We start from the raw sequence: 11,497 nt of genomic DNA on the forward strand, positions 1-11,497 counted from the left end.
CTCTCTTTGTCTTCTCCTCGTCTTTCTTTTGTCATCTCCCTTTCTTCTCCCATTCAGTTTGGACGGATGGTTGCTCACCAACGACTCTGGTTCTACTCAAGACTTCGTCCTGTTAAAAGAATGTTTTTGCCAGACACTTTTGCCATGAGCTTGTTTGATATTGAGTAAAATTAAATAAAGAATACAGTCTCGACCTTCTCTTTATTGAAGTGTCATGAAAGTACGTATGCAGTATGTACAGACAGACAGACAGACAGACAGACTAACCAAAAGAGCAGTGGATCAGTTTGTTTAAACCATTTGTAGAAACTTTAAAAAAAAAAAAAAGGGACTATTAAAAGTAGAAAACTATTACTTACTATGTAATGTAAGAATTAAATATTAATAACAATCTAAACCAACCAGCTACAGCATTGAATGACCATCAAGACACTAAGTCTCAACAAAAATGTTTTCTTTACTAAGATGCAAAGTTCATTCTATAACTTACAGTTTTGTCGTCATGACCCCCCATTCACATTTCCCGACGTCTCCCCTCCAATTGTTTCCTTTTTCTTTCTTCTCTATCCAGACCGGGAGAGTCGGAGATGTGTCAGAGGGCTGCAGAGGATCTGACTCACCTTCCTTCTGAGTCTAAACATTATTAGTCCCCAGGTGAAACACTGAGACTGTATGTATGAGGTTCTTTTTTCCCACTGAAGAAGTTGGTTTGGGAGCCTCTGTGGCTTTGCTAATGTCTACATGAAAATGACTTTATGTTGGAGGTTTTGTGTATTTTCCAAGATGTTAGTGTGTGGTCCTGTGGGCAGAGTGTGTGACGAAAAGAAAAGATAGAGTGTGAACTATGATAATGTCTGAGTGAGACCAGACCACCATGATTGTCTTTGTCTCCACCTAAGGCCCACTAGTGACTCACTGAAGACTCTATTTTAAGAAAAGCATTAATCTGACATAGCTGATATACTGGACTGTTAACACATCCACCAATCTCAATCTCAATGTGGATGGATCAATTAAAAGTCACTGACTGTAAATAAATTCCTAGAGTTTTCAATTCTTTATGATGTTGATTCACAAATTTGAAAAAAGAGAATAATTCTTATTCTTTTTGCAAAATATATTTGTATTTCAATGTGCATGGCGGCATTGTAGTTGGAATTTGTTACAATAACTTGTCTTATAATACGGTTCATTAAACATTTTTGATTTTCTTACTGTCAGACCAATTAACCCTTTTTTGTCCCCTTGGAAAATGTCACACTTTTTAAAGTCCATGTAACTGAGAAATGCTCTTGCTTGATTTGAGCTGACATCACCTACTGTTTTTGTGCTTGTTTGATGTCTGTGTTTAACCTATCTGGTCTTTTATTTAAATTTAACTGTTAATTTTGTGCTGTCTTTTCATTGTCTCCCTTTGAAAAGTCATTTTTTCACTGCTAACCTGATGAGTCGTTAAGATATTGTGCTGATATTGGGAGAGACAGGATCTCATCGGTTTGGAATTTATCTTAAAACTTATTTTGTGATCGAATAATGATCTTCATTCATTAAAACTGCCAAAAACTCATTCAGTCTCTATGGCTATAGTCAATTATTGCTCTTTGAATTATTTCAGATCATCAATGGAACTCATTTTCTACTATTAGCCAGTTAGGTTTATATTAATATTAATGATCACATGGACACTGCCTGCAGTGCAGATGAACTTAGTAGCATGTTTAAAAAATATGTTTCAAATGGAAAAAAAATAAAACTAATAATAATAGAAATTGACAGAAATTGACAACAGCAAAAAGAGTTTAAATAGAAAAGCATGATCCAGAATAAAGAACCCTGAACAGCTGCTCCTCTGTCCTACTGGAACATTTTACTGCAGCTCAATCAATATTCAGTGCAGGATAATACACACATACACACACACACCTACACTCGAACATAAATACACACACACACACACACACACACACACACTTACACTCGAACATAAACACACACACACACAATTAGCCTAATGCATTGGCTCAGCTGTCTCTTCTCACTGAGCTGATCTTCTGTGTGAAACCAAACTCGACTGCTTCTCACTGCTCTCCTCCATTGTTGTCTGTAACTCTGCCAATCAATATGGCCAGCTGATACCCTCCAACCAATCAATAAGACCCATTGCCCATGAGGGGCAGGGTTTGAAACATTTACAATTTGGAGATTACAGAGGTTGAAAGGGTCCACTGGTGTAGGGTCAGAGGGAACAACGCAATGAGCTGCAACTCCAACACACAGACATCCATAAGAGTAATGTGGAAAATAGCGCCCTCTTCTTGCATTGACTAGTTCCTACAATAAGGACAACACTGTGTTTTTCTCTGGTGCATAGTTCATCTACTCCTGTATACTTCTGGTCAACACTTTTAGAATAAACTAAAGCCTTCAAAAGACAATGCAGAGGAAACTTCCTGTGGTTAAACTTACCAAATTAGCATTTTTCTTTTTTGACTTTAGAGTAGTATAATTCCAGTGCGGTAAGTTAGGGAATGTTAGATAACATGATTATATGTTCTCACTGAAATAACTTTTTCCATTTCAGTGGAATATAGAGATTTGATCTAGGCGATATGGACAACAAATCTAATTTCTTTTTTAGCTGAATGGCGATACACAATGTATATCTGAAAATAAATTTCAGGAGAAAAAACCCTGCAAAAACAGAAAAGTCAAATCCACTTGAACCACATTCTAACTGTCAGCCAGTCACAATCATCATCATCCACCTGCACAATGTCAACATTCACGTGGAAAATGACATACAAAAAAACATAATGATATAGACTACTGCTTAAAAATGAATTTAAAAAATACAGCTGTGTATTTTGTTTTGCAGGCAGATTTTGAGTTTTGCTCAGACAGGGAGAAAGAAGGACAAACAGGAAAGAGTAGCGTGCCGTACTGAACTGGACCGCTTGGTGGAAACAGGGTTAATGCGTCAATGTGCAAATTAGCCCCATGTAGAGATCGGTTTGCATGGCATCTATCTCATAATTTACATATGAAGCAATGTTCATTGTATGTGTCCCTGTTCAATAATTAATTCAATAAAAAATGAAAATTGCTTTGGATCCAATGGCCCTTAAAGCTAATCAACTCTTGAACTGAACGTGTCTACAAAGAAATAAGAGAAGTAAATCTGACAAAAAATATGAAACTGAAAGAGGTAAAAAAAAAAAATGTGTAAAAATATCAAACCCAATATGATTGTCTTGTTGTTTTTCAAGGTTTTTAAAATGTAGTAAATAGTTAATTGTTTCAAATCCAGCAGTCTCAAACTCTCACACCAGGTGGGACTAGAGAGCTCCTGTTGGTATTTGGCCAAAACTGTCTCAACTAAACTGGCTCAAGATATCTGGACAGTTGTGTGTATGACTAGTACTAACTATTATTGTCATCACTATTTCATTATGTTGATTATTTGATGAATAATTAAATGTATAAAATGTCAGAAAATAATGAAGAATGCACACCCTATGTTACTGTTAAAGCTGTTTTAAAGCTGATTTTCTATAAAAAAGAATTTCCTGCACTTATTTACTTTTTTTCCATTGATATGCTTTTAACAGTATGTAGGATCTTTAAAAGCTATGGTCATACAAACGCATGTGTTCTTGCCATTATGAAAACTGGGATTACTTTGGTTCTGAATGTGTGCATATGTTGATACATCCTCTAAATGTAATGTCTTTGCTTTTCCACTAAGTGGCACTATAAGTCTGTGTATGGCAAAGGGTGATGCTGTTGGCTCCACGTTAGCTCACATTGTAAATGTGATGAACCAAAGATACATAAAGGAAATCCTGTACAGTAAAGATCCTTTTTTAAGCTTCCTTTAAGCCTTTAAAATCTTTAACATGGCTGATTTCTGTCAGAAGCTGTGAACATGAAGAGCAGATCTTTGTTGGTCATTTCTGTCACATGAAGTTTCATGTCAGCACTGTACTTCAGAAGGAATTATCAGAACTGCAGAATCAAGCGTTGATACACCTAAAAGTGCCAACATTTTTTTCTATTTATTGTAGAGAGGTGTCTTCTTGCTCACAGGAAGCTTCCATCAGCTAAATGATGTAAAAGGAAGAATGGAAATCTGTCAGATTATATTTTTGCTTGAAAAGAGAAGCCACTAATACTTGAAAACCTCTTTTCTTCTTCTGTAAAGAGTTTCAGGCTCCACCACGACTTCCTCTGCACTGAAGCCCTGGGTGCAGGTCTTTACTGGAAACCAGTAGCTCTGACTAAAAACCCCACAGCAGGACTGTAGGGTTCGTTTGTAGCAGCCGTTAGGAACAGGTAAGCTGCACAGTGTGAGACAGTTAACCTGTTCGTGGTCTTTGCACAAGAACTGTCACCACCCAGTTGCGCCCAGATGCTGCATCTGGTTGCCCACCAAAACCTTTGTGTTCTATGAGTGTGCGGGAACTGTTAAAGTTACAACCTCAATTCAGAAACAGGATTTGTTTCAAAGGTCATGCTCTGTTCACAGACATAAGACATAAAACGAATGCTGCAGAAGTCAGTGCAGTTACTTTTAGAAAACTGAAAATGTAACCCGACCAGTTCCTAAAGAACTGGCTATAGAGAACAAAAACCTAAAACGACAGAAAAAAAATGAACTAAGATATGGGCCTGAAGTTACGAAACTGCACTTGCTAGTCAAACAAGTGGAAGAAAGCCCATTACAATGTTTAAAATGAGAAAATCCAAATGGAAATGTTACTATATAAATGATGTATACATTCACTGTATGCTGCTTGCTCATTACAGCCTTATTTAAAATGTTCACATCACATTGTAATGGCACTATTTTACCCAGCAGCAGCTGTGATGTTAACACAAAGTAACAACCAACTTTGACAACACGCACACCGATGAACACATATTCTTTGCTCTTGATAAAAACAAAATGTTTCTGCCAGAAGTTTCTGGACATCACAAGCAGACAATTTGGCCTAAGTACAATTACAACAAAGTAGTGCAATCAAATCAAAAAGCAGTCTGATACATTTTCCTAAGAAGCATACAAGAATAAAAACATATCTCACAACTTGATGGTCGAATACAAAAGTGATACAACAGCCCCCATATGTTCTGCCAGTGATCAAACAATAAGATTTTAAAACTACTGATAAAATTTGATAGCTGCTGACAGGTCTGGACGTGTGTACTTTCACTTTACCTTCCAAAATATAAGGAACAGTGTGCACAAAAAAACATCGGAAAATTCACACACAAGCCTTAACTCTCTCACTCTGGTTCTTATGGGTCTTTTGCATTAAACAAATGTTGTGGTTTAGGTATTTGAACCTGCACAGGTAGAAGGATCTTTCTAATTCAAACCCAGGCCTTCAGAGAACCCTGATCCAGATTGGGTTCTTAAAATATGTACCACAATGCCTGTGAAGCTACAAATAAGGCCACTGTTGGTACTTTAAAGGGGAAATGATAAGAGTTTTGTTTCTTTTTTATTTTTTTTTAAATGGTGGCTTTCATGTGAAATTCAAGGCTTTGCAACGACAGAAGAGGAAGTGCTTATCACTGTGCTGTGAGTGATGCATGTGTGCACTAACATGCAAGATATTGGAGCACATACTCTGTTAGACGCTCTGTGTGAATGTTTGCAAAACCAAGCAATGGGGGGGACTAGAAATCCAAGCTGCAAGCTGCATGATGTGTCTGGAAGACCAACAGATTTAACATCTGAACAAAGGAAAAACACAGTGTTGGATATTTTAGACAGATGAGGGTATGATTGACTTTCATCTTAAATACAAGGACAAAAAAGTTGTACTTTATTCTAATCTGACTCTAAGAAATAAAAGAAATGTGTACCCTCAATGTGAAATACTTCCTTAATATGACCATTAAACACTCCACTTAAAGATCTACTACTGGAAATGAAACACAGTGGCTGCCCAGTGTAGAAATGGTTAGAGAAAACCACAATGCGTAAGTGAGACTTACTATCGAACATGGTTAGGTAAAGGTTTCATAAGATTATAAGTGGAAAAAGAGGAGGAGCAGAGGAAGAAGGTACTCCTTCACCTGAAGTGAAAGTACGATAATGGCACTGCACGCCAGTTTGCTGAATGCACATGTTTTGGGTAAAGGTCTATGAACTACAAGCTCAACTTGAAAATGATAAATACAATAAAACCAACTCAATCATGTCTATGCATGACGTAAAAAGAAAAGTTAATAACATCACAATGAGAGGAGTTGAGCTAGTCTAAGCATGTGTGCTGTGTAGAAGCTTCCGACTAATTTGGTTTTGTCGGTGCACAAATAGACAAGGTCTACTTTCATTTGAATGAGCCATTGTGGTTTGCATTGCTTGCTGCAAGAATGAAAGCAGAAGTAGGCTATAGAGACACCTGCTGGGGATCAGGGAGGTACAGCACCACCACCACTACTGAAGGACAGTATGTGCAGCAGTCACCTCTCCTGACATTGAATGAGTGATAATATACGGCATGGATAAGGATACGTTTAAAGGAGTCAAAATGGAAAAAAGTGTTTGATTTTTGTTTTTGTATGATAAATTCACTGCGAGACCTTTTATTTCTGCACTTTTCGACCTTCTTGTCTCATTTTGAACTTCTCATAAACAATTACCCCAAATTTCCACAGATGCCACGGCCCGTCAGCGCCACACATTGGGGGTCAAAGATGATTGGTTTTTGAGACAAGATAAACATCTCACTTGGTGATGCAAGTTTTGTTTTTGGAACACTTTCAACATCCTTTCACTTTCTTCGGCAGCAAATGCTTCAACACATCAGCTGACCACAAATGAAATGAAATTTCATGGGGCACTCGTGCCGAGGAAAAAGTCCTTGCCACACTAGTTCCTGGTTAAGTCATCCCTCACTCTCTCTCCAAACAATTCCCCTTTATCTTCATCTTTGAAAAAGATCTTACTGAACTGAATCAGTTGAACTTTAAATGAACCATAGACCTTCCTCTCTCTCCTCCTCTACTAGTGTCTCCATGACAACATCTCTCTCTGGTTGTTTCCTATAAATTGTCTATACAAAGGCCGAGCACACAGGAAAACCTGTAATCAACCAGTTCCTGCTTTGAATTCATTTTCATGCTCACTGACTCACAGGCTGAATATCAGAACCACACCTGAGAAAATGTATTCTCTACTGTGACCATGGTTGTCACATAAGTGTCATTTACTTTATCGTAAATGGATCCATTCATGATGGAAGAATTTATTTATTCAATGAATAGTGAAGGCAGCAAAGGTTTTTCAAGCAGACTTCCAGTTTTCAGTTGATATGCTTAGCTGTGCAAACAAAGCTTGGACCAAATTAAAACTTTAGCATTGTTGCTAAAAGCACACTTTTTTTTTTTTTTTTTACCTCTGACAGCTGTGCCATTTCATTTATGTATACACTGCCATGTGTCATGGCAAAAGAAAGTTATGAGAGTTAAGTTAACATCTGACAAACTGTGCATGTATTGTATGTGTTTGCAAGTGTTTGTCTGAGTCTATGTGTTTGCATGTGTGTGTTTGCATGTGTGTGTGTGTGTGTGTTTAGATTTTCCTGTTAAATATATTTAGTTGCCGGGGAATGCAAAATGGTGCAGATGATAAAAAGGAAGTTTGTGCTGCTGAGGTCACTATAGAGGAAATGAATAAGCACTATATCCACCCCTCTCCACACACGCAGCATACCATCTCAGAGATTAAACCTATTAGAATAAAGGTTGTGTAAATAAAACATGCAAACACACACCCTCTCTCTTTTCCTCTCATACTGATAATTCAGCTCACATCTGGTTGACATCTTCTTATCAATCTCCAGCCACATGAATGAAGGAAACAGGGCAGGGAATCCCCGTGTCACTCATTATGAAACTCCCTTAAACACCCACACAAATGCATGTGCACAAGTACAAGTCATTTATAACTCAAGTTTCTTTTGGTGGGACAATTATATGTTATATGATGAAAGGGGAGAGAGAAATGTTTGGGACATTGTCTAAGGCTTAATTTGATATTTTCTGATATTTTATTTTCTGATTTCAGATATTTTGATCTGTTTCAGTGAAATTATGTTATGTTTCACAGGAAACAGACGGATGTGCATTAATACCCGAATCTTCAATTATCCAAAATAAATAAATAAATAATAATTCACAAATTGATGGCAGTGGCTGCTATGTAAAGTTTCCATTGTTAACAGCTGATCCCATTCATAAACATTCATAAACCACCTACAAAGCAGTGGGAGTGGAATTATTTATCTTGTCACTGTCGAAGCTAATAAAACAGGTCTTTTTAATCTCTAAATGTGGCCTATGCCTCATGTTTCATTACAACATGCAATGTCACAAACTGTGTCTTTTTAAGTCAAAGATTTTTTTATAGGCTAATCCTTATGTTGTTCAAAATATTCTTTACTTAAATTCTTCACTTGAAATGAAAAATGCCTGGTATTATTCTTGATTATTCTAACAAGAGCCCAATTTATGACGATGTATGATCACCGAACGACGGGCCGTTTCCGACAGCCCCTGAACGCAGCATCTGCCAGTGACTTCACTCACTGAGATCTCTCGTCAAGTATTTAACTGACGCCCACTGCTTTCTATTTCCTTAAGACTCTTGACTCCTTCCAGGAGGGGCCGGCCACCAAACAAGCTTCACATAGCGCTCCGTGATCAAACTATAAAAGATCAATTAAGCTTACGCGGGTCACAAGGACATTTTTTGTCGGGTTTCTTACCAGGTGCTGCTCATATGATGCTCCTTGAGCATCTTTGCCTTCAGCATAAAATTGAAACTGCTGACAAGCTGCCACCAGATCATAGAAACGCGTTTCAGGCAAAGTCATTCAATAACTCTGAAAAAATAAAAGAGGAAGACCGTGTTACTATCTCTACCTAACACCGCATACTTCCTTTTATCTGTGCGCAAAACCTCCTTTTACGCATGACAGTTATGCTGCACGTCCCCCTAAACCCTCTCAACTTCTTACAATAGTTCTGCAAAGTCTTATTTTGAGCAACAAATGTCCCTATGAATATGCACAAACTTAACCAAAAGTGAATTCAAAGTTGAATTCAACCTGCTTCCTTGTTTGGACTTCGAGGCTACACAGATGTAAGATAGAACTTTCTCTTAAATGCGTCTGATTCATACAAGAAAGTGGACTGACTTACCTCACATCACTGGCGATCAGGAGCAAACTTTGCATGCCTTTTCTTTAACTTTTTGATCTCCACTAAATTTTGCGCGGCACGCATTTGCACCAGCAATTGACACATTTCCTCACTCCTAAACGTTTGCACTGCGCACTAGAAATCCCCTTGAACACACCCGTAAACTATTGACGCGCACACTCTTATCTGTTTCTCCTCACTGACGACCTCCACTTCAATTACTTCATCAGGGCTGAAACTCTTGAAGTTCCACCATTCATACTGTGGTGGCTCTAAGATGTGTAGGGTAATAAGTTTTTGCGTAGTCACACCCTCCTGTCAGTCCTTCCCTCTGTGCTGCCTCAGAGGAAGCCTCAGCATGAATGGAGCCGTTTGAACTCAGAGGTTATAAACTACCTCAAACACCTGCATTCATTCTCTAAACAATGGTGGAACTAGGCACACTCATTAATTAAAACCACACAAGTGGAGTGTTTGAAATGAAGGTCACTTTTCTGAGGCTTCTGCAAAAAATACAAACATTAACACAAATACTTGGCACATTAGGAAGTTGCAACACAGTTTGAAATAATCTTTTTTTTTTTTTAACAGGTGAATAGAGATTTTTATCTTGCTTTGTGTTTTCAGTATGATGGCCTTCCCTCTCATCTTGGAGTCCACACAAATAAAACAGCTTTGTGAAAGAAGTTGCTGATCTACATGATGTAACAATGAGGTAGAGGAAGGGAACTTCTGTTTCCGCCCAAAAGCTTTAAAGTTCAGTTCATTCATCCTCAAATGTTGTATATAAATGCAGCTTACAGACAAACATGGATAACAGAACATGCAGTACGATATGAAATAATTCAGCACATTATGCAGACCTATTGAAACGAGTCCTGAGTCCATGTGAGATGACAGGAGAATTCACCCCATCTTTATGAACACATGTAAAAGAAAAGTACCTGCTCAGGTCACTTTCCAGCAGAATGTCTCATGTAAATCTTGACGATTTCCCCCATGTTGAAGCTCACTGCTGTATTCAAATACAGTGGACTGTAACAGATCTTAGATGTTTTGCTCAGAGAGTAATGAAGAAATATCCTGTTTGGATTCACATGAATTCTCTCTCATGTTCAAACTGGGCGTTAACAGTTGCAGTTTTGACCCTGTGAAGAAAAATGGATGTTAGGGAGGGAAGTACACATTCTGAACTCCTCCATGACGAATGCTTCCATTACATAAAAATAAAATGAATACATTTCTGATAAGATAGAGGATCACACTGTAGAGTTTCTTGGTGGTGAACTGATTGATTAGTATCAAGAGATGAGTATGGTTGTAATACCAGCCACTATGACCTAGATCAGTACTGTAGGTCTCTCTAATTTAGTTTCTCTTCGCTGGCATTGGGTAATCCAGTCACTATTTGATTGAACGAGCCAATTCAAGACCTGATTAGTTGACTAACTTTAACCAACCACATTTTGACCAATTTGTTTCAGTTTTGTTACATTTAGAAGCCAAGACTACTTGGTCACCTTTACAAGATGATTGAGCTTTAGGCTAAAGTATTATGTCGACATTGTATTTACACAGCAGTTTTTTGTGTGGATTGATAAAAAGCTTTGCTGTGAAGGTCATGGAGGTAGTCAAAGCAGACATGTGGACAGGTTGACCTGGATGAGAAATCCCTCAAGCCCTTGTTATGAAGAAAGTATGCCTGCGCACAAAGCTAGTGTCACTTTAAGAAGATGATAAAGCAACCCGATGCTCAACAACAGTCCAAAAACACTGGGCACCTTCACAATACTTCAAAATTTAAAAAAGACATCAGTACAGTTGATTAAATGAGTGGATCTTAAGAAGGGATATAAGTTTTCTCAGCACCTCAGATGTACTTGTGTAAGCACCCACCCCCACAACTTTTTCTTGGTGGTCCAAGTCAGGCAGCTAATTTATTTAAAAGCTGCTGGTAATTGCTCCAGAGTCTTTGAAAGTGTTCTTTGTTCAATTATTTGAGTAAGGGTTCAAACTAAATGCTGCTAACTACTTGGTGCTCTTGTGTGTTCAGTTAAGACGTGAGGGTTTGAGGGTGTGTTCACTGTGACCCAATGAGACCGGCTTATTGTGGAAACAAACAGAACAGAATTCTTTCCTGGAAGCAGCGCTCTTTTTTCCCACAAGACAAGAACGCAGTCAAGGCTGTCTCTTTCCAAACACATGCCTCAGTGCAGACTGGGACAAAAACAACACCCACATTATTACCCAATCTTCCTTTCTGCTAAGCATTTAGATCTGA

General features: G+C 38.0%; 1 long non-coding RNA gene across 2 annotated transcripts in view; it reads right to left on the reverse strand.

Moving 5' to 3' along the window:
* The window catches only part of LOC306835769, a 78,884-nt gene extending 69,382 nt beyond the window's left edge, over positions 1-9,502 (reverse strand). For both annotated transcript variants that reach the window (XR_013780693.1, XR_013780694.1), the window contains exon 1: positions 9,217-9,502. This is a non-coding gene — a long non-coding RNA (uncharacterized lncRNA). The remainder of the gene's footprint in view (positions 1-9,216) is intronic.
* Positions 9,503-11,497: the final 1,995 nt, after the last annotated feature.

This window comes from Symphodus melops (genome assembly GCF_947650265.1).
Source record: "Symphodus melops genome assembly, chromosome: 15".
Taxonomy (NCBI): domain Eukaryota; kingdom Metazoa; phylum Chordata; class Actinopteri; order Labriformes; family Labridae; genus Symphodus; species Symphodus melops.